The sequence below is a fragment of the Phragmites australis genome, chromosome 5 (assembly GCF_958298935.1).
Source record: "Phragmites australis chromosome 5, lpPhrAust1.1, whole genome shotgun sequence".
Classification (NCBI taxonomy): Eukaryota; Viridiplantae; Streptophyta; class Magnoliopsida; order Poales; family Poaceae; genus Phragmites; species Phragmites australis.
In genome coordinates, this window is record NC_084925.1 from 6,750,815 (window position 1) to 6,757,262 (window position 6,448).

Sequence of the window (6,448 nt, forward strand, 5' to 3'; positions counted from 1 at the left end):
ATGCTATAAGTTGTACTACCGTGACAATTGAAGCTTTTAAACGTTTAGAACCACCTCTTGATAGGGTGGTTTGGAGTTGTGTTTGTGATTAAATCTAGGAGTGTTTAAATACTGAAGTCTATCTTAATACACGTACAATAATACGAATACGCTTTACTCACTTGATGAGATCATAAATTTATCCCTATAATTTCTACTTATATAAAACAAGAATAATTTATATAAATCCTCACTCCTCCCACCTTATCTAATAAAAATTCAAAAACAAATCCTACAAACCTAAAATCAAGGAAAACCGAACTGTCTTTCCCCAACCACCCGCCCTGACCAGATAAAGATCCTCTACCTTTACAGAGTAAAGTCACCGCGCTATCGTATCCGTGACTTTAGCCCTTCTGCGAGCCGTTAGAAATGACATCGAGATTTATTGCTACAGTATCCATACTACATTAATTTATGTACAGGTTTACTGTTTAAAATACTGTGGCGCAGTACCTCTACTCAGTAAAGTAGAGGATCTCAATCCACCCTGACCACCCCAATAAATCGTTTCGTAGCGGGAGCTGAGAGCAGGGGGTTATCCTGTTCGTTGGTGCACTTCGAGATTCGTGCTCACTTTTGCCATGGAAAAGTTTACATTTTCTTTTCTCTCTCCAGCGCTAGGTGGAAATTATGGTTATCCTGTTCGGCAGCACGTAATACTGATCGGGCACTGCTTGTCTTGTCCCTTGCGCTGCATGTTCGATCGAACAAATTGTCACCCTCTCCTACCTCCAGCCCCAGCAGCCACCGCTGCCCCTCTCCTACCTCCAACCACGGATGCTCGACCACCCTGCGCCTCCCACCCTCTCCGCGTCGCCAGCTCGTGAGCCCATCCTCCCCTACCTCCAACCCCAGCAGCCGCCGCCTGCCTCTCCTACCTCCAGCCACCGCCGCCCCTCTCTCTCTCTCACACACACACACAGAGATCAAAACAAGCCCCGAAAATCCGCCCGAATACGGAAGAACACCATCCAAATCCTAACCGAACCCCTTCTTCTCTTTATCCAACTCCGATTCAAATTATCCCAACCCAAATTGGATAGAGCTCCTGCCGGCCGAATCCTCCAAATTCGCTGCCTGTCTATTGGCCAGGGGATCCGGTGAAATCGGGTGGGGAACCGGTGGAGGAGGCCCTTGCCGAGATCCTCCGGGCAGCTGGGATGGCTCGGAGACGGCGGGGGCGCTGTGGATTTGCTCGGCGACGAGTTCAGCTGCTGCTGCGTCTGTTCAGTGGAGAGAAGAAGCCAGGGAGGGAGGTTGTAATAAACGAAGGGGATTCGGGGAAATCAGAGCCAGGAGGAAGGAGACACGGAGACGGAGAGAAGGCCGACTCCGATTTGACTCCGACGCGACGCAGGGGAAGCACGTCCATATAATGCTTGGGCGCGGAGGGCTTTCAGAGGCACAACAAGCGGTGGCCTTCGATTCGATTCTTGGGGACGTTCATAGTGACCTCCTCGTGAATCCATCGAATTCCGGCGAGAGACATGGCAGCTGCAGGGCCTTCGACAAGCGCGGCGGTGGCGCTACCATTCCTGGTGCACGACGTTGGATCAGAATACTATGAGCCCCAGTCGCAGTACCGCATCGCAAGCTAATGCCTGGTGGACGCAACCATCGACCTGCTCCAAGATCACCGCTGCTTCGAGACCCCGCACGGCTGGATCCTCGCGCTCGACCCTGCCTCCCTGCACACATTCCTGTGGCGGCCCGAGGACGGCGAGCGGATCACCATGCCGTCCATGGACAAGGACTTGCCCATGAACTGCAAGTGCCTGCTCTCCGACAAGCCCAGTGCCAGCTTTTGCGCCGTGGTGGTCCTTGATCTGGATGACTTCGATTACTGGCTCTGCCCGATCGGGGGAAGCAAGTGGGAACGCCATGGCTACACGCTGACCATGTACAACGCCAAGGACCAGCCCGTGGAAACGCATATGGCACGGCGCCATGGCATTGCTGCTGTTGGAGGCAAGGTCTACTTTGAGTTTACCGGGAACGAATTGGGATTCGTTGAGTTTGACTCCGTCGATCACAAACCGAACCTTGGGATGATCGAGGTCGACATGATCGACACTCCTCACAGCATGCCGTTGTTGTCGAGCTACCTCGTCGAGTCCTGCGGCGAGCTCTTTCTAGTTGTAGTCTTCTTTGATGGCGATAACGTGCCCAAGATCGCCGAGGTTGCGGTGTGCAAGATGGATTTTTCGACACTAGCTTGGTGCAAGGTGGAAACGATAGGTGATGATCGGGTGTTTCTTCTCGGTGGAGATTGGATTGGGGTTTCGAATTTTGGAGCATCGTGTTCGGCTTCTCAACATGGGCTGACCGGCAATTGCTTATACTTTCTGAATCACATTGCAATCAACGAGAACTTTCTGCATGTGATCAACTTGGAGAAAGGGACTGAAGAAGTGCAGAGGCCCTTCAAAGGTTTCGTCGACCCATTGCGTCCGCCATTTTGGATGTTAACTACAGATCCATGACTAGTAGCACGATTAGACCATAGCTTTGTTGCACTATCTCTAATGTCATTTTGTAACTTTCATTGTCCAATTCATCATTGATGTAGTTTCCGATGAAGCTATTTTTTTCTTTAATAAAGGTCGGTCGTGCTGTGTGTAACATTTGTTTGGTTCTTATTGAACCATGGAACATCTGGTTGTTCGCTTAATTCATAGCCAAGGTTTCCTGCATATGTTGAAATTACTTTGTAGTTATCAAGATACCGCCACCTGGACCCAATGTGGCATGTAGCACCTAAATTGTTTTGATATCCGTCCTGTTCTTCGCTACCAAGAATCATGATTTGCCTTCCTAGTTTTTTACTGTTTACTAAAAATTGCTTACTTCTAATTTCCATGGAGGCAAATTTAAGGATTCTGCTGCTGTATTGATTCTCTCAAAAATATTCCTCCACCATGCAGGAGTTTGCATGACAGTGATAATATACTTAGCAGATGGTATCATTAGTATCCGTATCAGTAGGATTTGGCCAGAATTATAAAATGCAAATACATTTGCTCCACCAGTTTACATGTACCAAAAATTTAAAAGTTAACAAAGGGAAAAAGACTCATAGAACGCATTTCAGTCATGCTTAATGAGAAGAAATTACAGCGATTTAGTGTCTTTGATCGTTTCATTGAACTCAAAGTAACCATACCTTAGTGTCATCACAGTTCTAGCTTCATTAATAGTGTACAATCCTATGAGATACAGAATATATCCAAAAAGAAAAACGGAACAAAGCATGAAATCACTTTGTTCCAAAGGCAAGTCCAGACGCCAATACTGTCCTATGGAACACTTTGTCTTCCCTTCCATCACCTGACGCACGAACACAACGCCTTCAGAAAAATCTTTTCTTCATCCCCTTCTCTCTCCGCATTAAATGCCTGTGCCAATCTCCAAGCATCAACCGATGGCCACGATAAAGCCCTGAGCTCAGGGCCACCTGCAAAAATCCATGTTCCTGACCACCCTCCTGCCCATCTCACCCCAACACCCCGCCGCCTCCCGATCCCTAAACCCTTCGCCATCACCTGTTGCCAATGGAGAACTTGGCAGGCAGCAGCCTATATGGTGATTTGTCAATACAAGTGCATCAGAGAGGACGAACTGCTGCGGGAGAAGCCCGACACGGTCTGTTACGACAGATTCGGGCCCTCCGATATCATGCACACCGCCCAGGTTCGTTGGAGTTCGTCGGCACCCTCAATTCAGATTAGTCAGCTGTTCCCTTGTCCCTAAATTCAGTCGAGTTGGCTGCTTCTCTTTAACTTTGATTTGCAATTTTTTTGGGGGTAAAGAACTTTGATTTACAAAATTCAGATGTGTGCACTGCAAATTCTTACTTTGGGTCTTTAACTTCGATTTGCAAATTCATATGTGCAATGCATATATATTCTTACTTTAGAAAAAATTATATCCTCAGAAGAGACCCAGAAGCGTGCAGGTGAATACTGGAAACTTACTAGACATTGCCCAAAAAAAATATTTCGAAAGAATAGTAAGGTACATACGCATATTTGTATGTTTGATCAATAGCGCTGTTGCGCACAGTAGGAGTTCGATGAAATGCCTATGACACGAAACAATCGTGCATGAGCTTTTATTTGCCAATGTACAGAAGTAGGCTCTGATGGTCTCCATTTTCTCTCTTTTTTGTCCATGCCTTTGGGGATAGCCTGAGATTGAACGCAAGTGTATTTGTTGTTTCATAGAAATGAGGACCTGACTGCGCTGCCCCGCTGTGTGATTTCCATGCATAAAAAATGGTATTTTTAGCTCTAATTTTATTATTTTTGTAGGCTTTTGGAATGGTATCATATTAAGATTTACTAATTTTCTTAGCTTGAGAGCAACTGTGGTTCACTCTGCGCCAGGCTCAGGAAGATCCCGAGGTTGCCTTACATAGTTACATGGTGAGCTTTTTTGGTCTTTATGGCAAAAAATTTGTGTTGCTTTTAAATGCTGGATGTGCCCCGGATGCAGGATGATTTTTAACTAAACCTCTTGGATTGGTCCTCACATAATGTGCTTTCTGTCAGATTGGGAAATTGCATCTACTTGTGGAACACAAGCAGAGACAAGATGAGCGCAACCATGGTTGTTCTTGCTGGACGAGATAGTTGAGCTGGCAAAAGTAGCTCCAGGTTAGATTGCTGCAACCTTAAATTGCCAGCACTTAGCTGTACTTTGCATCATCCTGCTTGCTCTTTTTTTTATTTCATCTGAATTGTATTTAGGGTGAGACCAATATAAAGCCACTGTGGGGGTACTGCACAGCTTTTTTTCATCCATGTTACATGCATGGAGCTGCTACTAGGTTGGTATTTTGGTTTTGTTGTGTTAAACTAAGTTTTTCAATCGGCATATTACTTGAGATTTGTTGTGTTAAACGAAGTTATGCAATTGGCACATTACTTGATATTAAGGGAACTCTTCAATAATGTTGCAGTCCAGAGGTTAAAGTGTATTCTTATGCTGCGGCACAAGTTAAGAAAGTTTTGAAGGTGGGTTATCTCTGAACATCATTGTTGGTCTTCCATCTTAGGCCAATTCTTGATTCGACTTTATACAAATCACCCACTACCTAGGTGGTGAAAACTACATATTTTGGGGTGGAAGAGAGGGTTACCAAACTCTACTTAATATTGATATGAAGATAGAACTTAACCATCTGGTATGAGGACATATTTTGCTGATTCCTTTTGTGTTTCTGCTTTACTGTGTGGCACAAATTGTTTGCTCATTTATTGGGTTTGTCGTGGCTAACTTTCTTCAAGCTGTTGTTGACTACAAGAATGTCGGATTTAATGGTAATTCAATCCTGTCTCTTTATGAATTACATGTGCCAACTGCCCTAACTTTGACATAGTACATTTTTTCACTATTAAAATTAGTGATAGAACTGAGATTTTGTTATTTCAGGGACATTGTTGATAGAGCCTAAACCACAAGAACCTACAAAACACCACTATGTTTATTACTCAGCGATGGATTAGCAAATATCTAAAGGATTCAGAAGCACTAATCGTTGATTTCCTCTGGCAGGTATGACTGATGTTGCAAGTACATTCTCTTTTATACAGATTCCAAGGTTGTCAGTATTGCTCAAAGGACCGATGGATACTATCAAGCAAACATATACATTTTCTTCTTCTTTACATGAGCGTCATACAAATTTGAGGTCATACGGTGTTGTAAATTATGGAGCAAAAAATGTATTCATGTGTATTCATGTGTGTACATATGAGGCTATTTTTCTATCATCATCTTGCCCTACAATTATTATTTATTTAGATTCATGTATCTCAAGTTTTTTAAACGCTACTATCTTTTGTGGAGCAGTGGCATAATATATGGTGTAACAAAAACCTAACAATGGTCATATAATTCGGGAACCGATACAACGTACGAACATTGTACTAGTTATTATTTTAGGTGTACTGTAGAAGGCGCAACCACTTGTGTTACTGTAGTGTGTGCGCATGTAGGGTCTAACTTGTAACCTACGGGAAAATGTAAAATCTTTGCATGTACAGAAAGAAGCCGCCTGATATAAATATGCAATCCTAATTCAAGCTCACACCAATAAACAAGCACGATCATCGTACTCTTCATATTATTTATGCACATGTTTTTTTATTTCGTGTGTCATTGGAGCATCATGCATAAAAAAATAATAGACAAAAACATAAGAGTAACCGATGGATTAACCTAAACCTAATGGTTGTTGCTAGGATCCGGTAAATTCCGTTCCGAAACATTCCATTCTGCCACACAAAACAACGCGAAGACTACGTTCCATATACCAGCAAGAATTCCGGTCAATTCCAACCATTCTAGGTGAAATCGAGCATACTAGGGATTTCAATACCAGTGGAGATCGCCGCTGCACCTA

At 44.1% G+C, this 6,448-nt stretch overlaps 1 long non-coding RNA gene across 6 annotated transcripts; it reads left to right on the top strand.

Annotated features, from left to right (window-relative positions):
• Positions 1-3,458: 3,458 nt before the first annotated feature.
• LOC133917411 (uncharacterized) lies at positions 3,459-5,845 on the top strand. 6 transcript variants are annotated; one of them, XR_009909665.1, is made up of 5 exons: positions 3,459-3,732; positions 4,353-4,466; positions 4,593-4,697; positions 4,791-4,870; positions 5,003-5,845. It is a non-coding gene; the product is annotated as an uncharacterized LOC133917411 (long non-coding RNA). The 6 variants fall into 6 exon arrangements; XR_009909661.1 differs by adding an exon at positions 4,266-4,319 and having other exon boundaries at positions 4,396-4,466; positions 4,593-5,845; XR_009909664.1 differs by having other exon boundaries at positions 4,593-5,363; positions 5,476-5,845.
• The last annotated feature ends 603 nt before the right edge of the window (positions 5,846-6,448 follow it).